Below are 10,011 nucleotides of genomic sequence, written 5' to 3' on the forward strand. Positions count from 1 at the left end.
TTGCTTGTTGGGCAGACAGACAGGCGGGCAAGCTAGACGATGGAGAAAGAGGAAACCAATGACCCCTGGTGGCCGAAATAACGTATCGTTCAAGCAGGTGAAATTAGCCAATATATCAAAATATTGTGTTTATTTTTCCAAATGACCCCTAAGGAAAAATCTCTAATATTCCTATGAGGACTTACAGAGTGTATGTGGTACTCAGCAGTGAGGATACAGTGACATAAATGGATTTTCTGTTTGTTTGGGGTTTTTTTTTTTTTAATCTCCTGTTTTCACCATAATATTCCTGTAGGGATTTATAGTGTGTCTGTGGTACTCAGTGGTGAGTTTATAGTGACTTTCTCGTACATTAGGGTATTTTTGGTTACACTTTATTTTTTGGATAGTCCAATGCTGATCCATTTACTATCAAGTGACTGTAATGTATCACTCAAAACTCTGAAGATGATGCATTAGTGTGAAAAATAGTGTATAGATAGTCCATGTCTTGGTCAGGGTTAATTCTAGGGTTGAGTTTAAGATTAAAAATGAGGTCAGGTTTAGGGGTAAGTTTAGGGTTAGGGTTACATAGCGTTAGGTTGTTAAGGTTAGGGTTAGGGTTACATAGGGTTAAGGTTAGGGTTAGGGTTAAGTTTAGGGTTATGGTTGCATAGAATGTATGATAGAGATGCAGAAAATAGGAACAAATAGTATAGAATAGAACTTTATTGTCCACCGCAGTGGAAGTTTGTTTAAAATGAAAAACAATGCCGGTAAAATTAGGAGTTCAGTAAACATTTTGTCACCTGATGGTTCGTTAGTATCAACGTTGGACTATCCAAATAAAGTGTTACCATATTGCTTTATCTCCTATGGTTTCACTGTAAGATCCCTACTGATGGATATGGACCTGATTATGTATGGTTTATACTTTTGCTATATTTTTCATTGTATCCTAAAATGTATTATAGGAGCACTATAGTTCTTTTTCATGAGGGTCAGCTTCAATGGTATAAACATTTAAAAATCTGGACCTAAAAAGATTGAATGACATGGATATGTGGAAATATAATGGCATGGTTTTACCATAAAACAAGGACCTCTAAAACAAGGACAAAACACTGAGGTTTTATCCATAATTGAAGACATACTTAGAACAGACTGACCTGCTATTACACCTGAAAATCAGCCTGGATATGTCTGCAGGTTTTGCATTTGAGAAGAAGTCACATCTCTATACACAAATCTGTAATATTTAAATAGGTCGTATTAATGGAATAATCTTGTAATCTATGTTGTCTGATGGCATAGTAGACATGTATTAAAGAGAAATGTAGCACATTCCAGGTATATGAAACCAAGCTATGGAAATATATTTTATTTTTCATTTGACTTATTCAGATGTTCATACACTGAGACTTGCAGAGAGGCCAAAACAGACAGCTGTTCAAAAAATTCTGTACAACTAATAACATGCTGTGGTTTTATTAGGCTACAAAAGTAAATTGTGCAAAAATAGTGCCTAACAAAACACTGTGTCCAAAAACAACTTCCAACAAAACAGCGCCCACATGCAGTTAGTTGAGAGGGACAGCTGTGTTTTCAGTTAGTAAACTGCAGAAACATTGAACTATTATTTGTGCTAAAGTCTGATTAATGATAAATAAGCCTTTTAACACATGATATTAGTAACCATGATCATTATTACCTATTCATTTAAAGTACCAATATTAAATTTATTGGGATTTATTCTTTTGTAGACTAATAAAAACAAAACAGTATTATTAGTCAAAGTTATTATTGTGTCAGCATTGCTCTAGTTTCATTTAAATCATGCTCTAGTTTTGGGTGTTTGCCTAAAAATATTGGGTATTTGCCTCGAGCATAAAAAGAATGAAATTTGATTATCAGTTCACGCACAAAGCTTAACGTATTAACTTCGTTGTAGTTAAGCCCATTGTGAGATTATGAACAGAACATTAGACCAATTTCAACATCAAAAAGTGACATAGGAAAAAAAACTGTATTTCAAAGATAAGCACACTCCCGGAATGAAACCGTGGTGAAATAGCATTGAAATACAGTATGCCTGCTGTAGTGTAACAAACCAGGCACAGTACACTATCTCAAAAGATATTCCAGATAAATTGTGTAGGTGTGAAAATTAGAAATAGAGGCCATTTGGTAATGCCATGCCAATTTGGTCTGGATAGCAACTGTAACTATGTGATTTGGAGGAACACCCAGCAGTTCAATTGTGCGTAATGGTCACCTGGCAGCACCGCTAATGCCCATTTCAGCCTACGCTGGGCAGGCCATGGCCCAGTGGCCCCCTGCACCCCAGGCAATTATGTTTGGTTTCACACGGTGAAAAGGGTTAATTGGCAGCGCCCACGCGCCTGATTGGACCTGTTTCACGCCTGTCGGCCTTCATCGCATCAAAGGAGGCCCCAGTCCACCAGGCACCATTATTAGAACACACACACACACCTCATGGACGGGCGCTGTACACTGAGTCTGTACTTAAAATCTAATGTTCTGATGATTGTACATATGTGGAAGAGTTTGCACACTCCCACACAGATGAAACACTTTATTGCGCATGCCCTATGAACACACACATGCACGCACACACACACACACACACACACAAACACACACACACACACACACACACACACTCAAGTGTCCACAATGCTCATGCACAGACACAAGCATACTCACTCTTATGGAAATCAGATCATGGCTGATCCTCAGTAAGATCACTAGGGGTCAGTGTTGTTTTATACAAAGCAGCTGCAGACGTTTCTGCCACTCTCGTTCCTTCCCTCTCTCCTCATTCATTTTAGCTTGATGTACTAATGTGTACTTTCCACTGAACACAGCATAGTGCAGCTTTACCACTCCTGCTTAATGTCCATCTGTGCCCTTTACTATCCTCTTAAATTTCATCCTGTTGTAACGACGAGCAGGAAAAAACATTATTTTTTTATTTAATTATGTAAATTCTACAGTTGTGTTTGAGTTTTTTTTGTCACATTTCAGAAATTCTGTATATGCTGAATTTGTATAATGATCCCGACTTTGTGTCACATCCAGTCTGTGTAGTCCAGTTACATGCAGTCTAAGTATTCTCCATTGTGTGCCTGTATGTTGCTCAGGATCTCCATGTGGTTCTAGTTCGTTATTAATAAAGCTTCAACCACTACGCTACTGGCAGTCTATGAAAGTCCATCAGCCATTATACAAGCCAGTTAGCCTGGCAAATAATAACACTGAGGATGTGGCCCATCCAACACTGTAACTCTCATTTTACACGCTTTTCCATGGTTCAACAAATCAGAGGTCACAAAATATGTTAGCAGATACAGTTGTGTGCTCTTATGAAAGATAATATTATTGAAGTTACAGAACAGTGACATTTTAGAGGAGGTAATCACCTGCATTTTGCAAGGAATTAATATTTTTTGCCAGTATTTACCAAAATGCACTTACAATGTTTTGGAATGAAACCCTGCAGTTGTTGCCTGGCTGATGCAATAAAATCACTATAAATATAAAGCATAGCACTTATTCACAGACTTAAAGATGAGGAAATTATGAGGACAGACGTTTGCGGTTCTCTAGCCACGGGATAAATACAAGCGTTTGATCAATGATTACAGACAAGATAGGCCAGATAAGTTGGGCCTCATTTTTCAGAATACTTGGAAGTTTGTAAGACACTGGAAATGCCTGGCGAAAAGCAAAACATCCAACACACATGCAAATCATTTATACAAATTCTGCACTGATTTGCAGATGCAAATGCTTTTGATAGCCGTCATCAGAAGAAATTTCAGAACTAATTTCCTCTTATCTTGTCATCAGGGATCCAGGGTTACATGTTACACAAACATACAAAGAACATGTACATTTTTCTTAACGGAGAGAGGCCTGCTGTGTCAATGCAAATGTGAATCCTCTTATTTGTGTTTGCTCTTTGCTGTTGGCAGTGGTATCAGTGTTTGGTTTGTTTGGAACGCCTAACTTGCTCTTTTCATTTTATCTCACTAATTGAATCTGGCTCTCTGAGTTGGCGATGTGTTTTGGATTTCCAAACATGTTGCTGTAGGTGTCCACTAGCCAATGGCAAGGCTCCACCGGCATGGCTTGTTTCTGCATATACAGACAGTACAGTAAGGATCTTTTTCCACTGTGCCTCCCTGTCACTCTCAGCATTCTGGCACACGCAACAAATTCTCTCCTCTCACACATGCACGCAAACACACACACACGCATGCACAAACGCACATGTACACACACCCAGACACACACACACATACACACACACAGGCACGCACACATGCACAAACGCACATGTACACACACAGTGAGAATAAGATTGTGTGTGTTCCTTCCCGACTATGCCTCGAAGGACTCTGAGCTTGTTCCACAGACGAGGACACACACACACACACACACACACATACTCCTCATACACACTTCCCATCTCTGCTGGCATCCTGGGAGGGACGTGCAAGAGAGAGAGCGAGAGCATATGTTGGATAGACGTTTGTTGAGGGGGGATATTTCTCTTTGGATGTTGTCTTACAAGCTCCGACGGCGTGGTGCAGAAAGAAGGCATTTTTTCGTCCAATTTATTAATCCTTTTAGGCAATGTTCTCTGTTCAGAAATGCAAATTGAATCAATCTGAGGCTGACTTTAAGACTTTTCAAGTGGGATTTAATTAGAAGCCAGGGCCTGCAGTTTTTAATGAGAGAGGGGGTGGAGAGATGGAGAAAGAGAGAGAGAGAGAAAGAGAGAAGCATGGGGAGGGAGAGTGGGTTGCGGTTTTGATCTGGGGGTCCTGCTGGTGAAAGGATACACAAGCATGCACGACACAGCACACACACACACACACACATACACACACACACACACACAAACGCGCCCTGTAGAGCAGAGTATGAGGCGGATGCCCGCTGTTTGGTTTTTCTGCACTTCCTTCATCTCCGTCTTGTGAGAGTTCAACCAGAAATCTTGTTACTTCAATACACATCTCAAACTCTCATACCAACCTATGTCGGCATGGAGGACCTTAGTTTACGCATTGTTCTTCAGTTTTGGAGCTGCTCAACAGTAAAAGACTGTAGGTTATACTTGGCGGCTCCCAGGTGTCAAAGCATGTGACTGTATGAATGTGAAGCAGTTTATTGTTGAAAAAGAGCATGCATGCAAAGCTAAACCTTCCCTGGATAAGTGAAGGTTTAACTAAAAAATAAATGCATAGTCCCAGTTTCAAAACCATAATGGCACATTTCAATAACAGGCCACACACAGATACAGGCAAATACAGAACATTGCATTTTAATTTGGTTTGGTTCATGTAGAATGGCTTAGCGAGATCACGCCCAATGTCTCTTTAGAGGCATTGTGTGTGTGTGTGTGTGTGTGTGTGTGTGTCTGTGCGCTCCACACCTGCTGCTCTCCGGCGGCATTCATTCATATTGGTTCAAAGCAAAAAGGGTTATGTAAGGCCCGTCTCAACCGCCATGCAATAAGTATCCTCATTGAAAATCAATTGCTCTACCTGATTTCACCTACCCTGTCACTCCATGTAGGCATGTGTGTTGTGCTGTATGTGCATATGTGCATGGGTGTGTACATGGGTGTGTGCATGGGTGTATGTGTGTGTGTTTCTGTATGTATGCTTGTGTGTGTATGTGTGTGTGTGTGTGTGTGTGTGTGTGTGAGAGCATGCATGAAGAATGTGAGTGCAAGCCTATTCCAGTTATTTTTAGTTATTTTAGTTATTTGTACAGTGATGGATCTGCCTGTCCCTCCCTTGTTAATGCTCCTAGCAGACAGCAAAGCCCACACAGTCCGCCAATTTCCCTCAAGAGAAAAACCAGTCCCCACGTTTATCAGAGATTTCACTGCCATTTGGCTGTCACGTGCTACGGCTGATACATTTTGGGGAAATATGGTGCCGTTAAAAGGGGTGAAGTCGGTCTGTGGTGTCAGGGTGCGGTTTCAGAGCTCACGCTCTCCTCGCTCTGCAGAAACTCCCTTCTTTCCCTCTCCCTTCTCCGCTTGCTGTCACTCGTTCAAAATGGGGCCGGGGCTGGAGAGCGCTGGCTTTTTTTAGGGGCTGTGTGACAACTTCAAGGCCACTTTGTCTGACTGGCTGGCTTTTCTCTTTCTGTATTTTCACTTTTGTGGTGGAAGCCTCCACCCGAGCCTGACGCAGCAAAAGAAGGGGAAGAGAAGGGTTTGACTCGTCAACGTTTCTAACTTGACCATTTCCACTTTCATGGTTTTCTCTGTTTCTTGCTGTCTCTCACAGAAGCTGTGGTGTATCTATGTGCTTGGGAACTGCAAAAGATACATGTCAGGAAGATTATTTCAAGCTTGTGATGCTTAATATAGGCAGGTAGAAACTTGAAATGATATGCATGTAAACAACAATTTGGGGTGCCAGCGGAGTTGATGTACAGTATTGAAGGGGACGAGGAAGGAGGGAAGAGAAGGGAAGAGATGACTTTTAGGCTGCCAGGAAAGACATGAATTTACCAATTAAAATGACAACTCTAGTGTGTGCCTCGCAAAATGCTTGACAACTAGTTGATACTGTCAATGTTTAAATAATACTAATTAATCTCCATTATTGAAACATGTTATTAATCTCTCTCTCTCCCTCTCTGGCTGTCTCTCTGTCTCCTTCTCTCCCCCATTTAATGGAACATGAAAGGGAAACCCAAAGAGCAAATGCTGTGTTGTGGTCCTTGTGGGGAGCTCATTGAGGGACGCACATCAGAGGAGAAGACAGGCAGAGAGACAGACGGGCGGACATGTTTCGACAAACAGACAGTTGGTCCAAAGCTCCTCCCCATTCTACCACTCTGTGCCTCTCTCTCTCTCTCTCTCTCTCTCTCTCTCTCTCTCTCCCTCTGTCTGCGTCTTTGAACTCAGGCCTTCATTAACAATCTGCTGATTAACAGGCTTGGGAACACAGGGGGGTAGATGGATCAGAGGAGAAAGGATAGAGGGAGGAGAGAGAAAGAGAGAGCGGGGGGGGGGGGGGGGGGGTACAAGTTAGAGATACAGAAGAAGGAGAGGGCATGTCAGGGAGACTCATAGAGAAAAAGAGAGAGACTGACAGGCAGGGAAAGAGAGCCAGACTGACAGAGAGAGAAACAGAAAGAGAGAATGAGAGAGAGAGAGAGAAACACAGAGAGAGAGAGAGAGAGAGAGAGAGAGACAGATAGAGAGCGTGGGAGAAAGTCAGTCTGATGGACAGAGAGAGAGACAGAAAGAGAGAGAGACAGAGACAGAGAAAGAGAGACGGGGAGAGAAGGAGGGATGTGCCTGTTCTGAATTAATGACTGCTCTCATCAGAAGATGAATGTTCTCCCACTCTCCCCTCGGAACCAAGCTCACAAATAAAAAGAGAGTCAGCCCAACGAATAATGAATACACAAATAAATAAATAAGCCAATAAATAAATGAATAAACGTGACAGAACTCCTGAAAGACAGATTATGATCTATGTACAGTCAGGGGTGTGCATTCACACGTGTGTGTGTGTGTGTGTGTGTGTGTGTGTGTGTAGGTGTGTCTGTGTGTGTGTGTGTGTGTCTGTGCATATATGTATCTTTTGTAAATGCATGTTTACTTTTGTATGTTGGTATGTGAGGCTGTTTGTTGGTGTGTGCATTAATGTGTATACATGTTTGGGTATGTATACATGCATGTTTTTGGTGTGTATTTGTTGGTGTGTACATGTCTGTAATTGTTGTTGTGTGTGAGTGTGTGATTATATGTGTGTGTTTGCTGGTGTGTGAACTTCTGTGTGTTTGTTGATGTCCATGAGTGTGTATCCTATGTGTTGGTTTTTACATGTATGTGATTGTTTGTGTGTGTGTTGGTATGTACATGCATGTGATTTTGGGTTTGTGAGTGTGGCTTTGTGTTGGTGTGTGTATGTAGCCATTTTTGTTAGTGTGTGTGTGTGTGTGTGTGTGTGTGTGTGTGTGTGTGTGTGTGTGTGTGTTTGAGTGGGGGGGGGTCTCTGGTGAGTCTCCTTAACATCAAACAGCTGGAAGTAATAAAATATTTAGGAAGCGCTGGGAGTCTGTGAATATTAATACTGCCTTTTCCTTCTGTCTCTCAAACCTCCCTCTCTCTTTTTCCCTCTCTCTCTCTTTCTCTCTCTCTCTCTCTTTTCCTCCCCGTTGCTCCCTCCTTCCTCTCTTGCTCGCCCGGCCTCCGTCTCTCTTCCTCCTCTCCTGCCTCGGTCTGCCTGTCCCCTCTCTCCCTCTTTCTGGCCCCAGCTTATCATTTCCCTTTCTCCCTCTCTCTCTCTCCCCCCCTCCCTCGTTCTCTCCCTGTGTTGACCTTGTTTATGGGGGAATTACAGTCATCTAATTGGGAGTCTGCTCTGCCGGCTGGCAGTGGGGTTGACGGAGGGAGAGGAGAGGAATTGACCCGGGCCGCTCTGTCTCTCTGCGTGGTGATAAGTGGTGTCACGAGTCCTCTGCGCCACCATGCTGCACCCTGCCATGCCAAATACAGAAGTGGACAAAAAGACAGACAGACGGACACACTGGCGCCTGAACAAGGAGGGGGAGGGGGTGTTTTGGCCCACCCACAGTGGAGGCCCTTGACCCTCATTTCAAAGAATGTTAAAACTGAAAGATTTGCAGCTATTACCGTCAATATGGCAACTCAAAATCAATGTATTTGTGTCACTTAGTATCATTAGCCTAAGGGCAGCTCAAGTGATGTGAAGGCTGATTTACTTGACTAGTGCAGTGCCCGTTCAAAACATGCCTGTTCGGAACGGGCCGATTGCTTGGCCTCCGGTATTGCTGCTTGCAGCTTTCTCGAGAACCGCTCATCCAAACGACTTCACATTCGACACTGCACGTCCTTGGGTCCCCGGCAATACACCCGCCAAATGTGAAGTAGATCGGACGAACGGTTCTGGAGATATGCGACGGACACACATACAGACAGAGATTCCTTGCTTTATAGTATGATGAAGGTTGAGTAGTTCTGGCCGAGATGCCATTGGATGGATGCAATAGCCAAGAAGAGGCCTGTTACATATGCAAACAACATACACAACATGTAAAAATTTTGTAACGGGATGCTAACACATGTTGCCACATCATGCGTTTCAGGTAGAGGCCCTAAATGCAAACACTGCTAAATGAACAACTATAAACAGAGTAGTCGTTTCTGGTGTGAACACATGGCAATGCATGCTGACTGATGACCGTGATCTAACTTTGTGTACAGGATTGTCAGTGTCTTTCTGTGTAACTGCATTTTTGCTTTAATTTGTCCTTTTATTTATTATTTGAAATTACTGTAATGTAATTTTGTTTATTTTCGGTGTTCTAATTTTATACTCATAGTCATCATTGTGCTCCTTATTGTTTTGAGTCTTGTTTTGTCATAATTGGTTTCTTTTATTTTATACTCATGTTGTAACTACTTGTCTAGATTTATGTGAACCCCAAGAAGACTAGCTTGTTGCCTGTACATCAGCTAATGGGGATACTTAATAAACAAATAAACAAATAAGCAAACAAACAGTCACTAAGTACCTCAGTGTGACAACCCCCGCTGAGAGGCATCCTCTGGATTGCAGTGGTTCTGGGTAATCAGAGGCGCGACACGATTGCAGTTGTCAAATTTTTGAAAATATTGGAAATGCCTCTTTTCTTCTAAGTTCCGCATGGCAGAACGAAAGAAAAATATTCCCCATCTTGCATTCTCGGCGTATTTAAAGGACACATGTACTATTTTCTTTTCAACTTTTTCTCTTGGCTGCGACTGAGAATGTATAAAAGTAGACATTCCTCCACAGTGGCCATTTGTAAATTCCTCGCTCAGGGTCACTGGCTCCACCGGCTTTGCTTCCCCCTTGTGGATAAATAGTTGGGCAGAGACTGATAGACCAGCAGACAGACAGAAAAGCAGGATTTAAGCAGACAGATAGACAAATTGATAGCCAGTCCAACCTTAGGCTTTACGGC

Source organism: Centroberyx affinis, unplaced genomic scaffold (assembly GCF_046629955.1).
Source record: "Centroberyx affinis isolate AG114_WGS23_722 - 3 ecotype Tasmania unplaced genomic scaffold, CSIRO-AGI_Caff_v1 ptg002726l_1, whole genome shotgun sequence".
NCBI lineage: Eukaryota > Metazoa > Chordata > Actinopteri > Beryciformes > Berycidae > Centroberyx > Centroberyx affinis.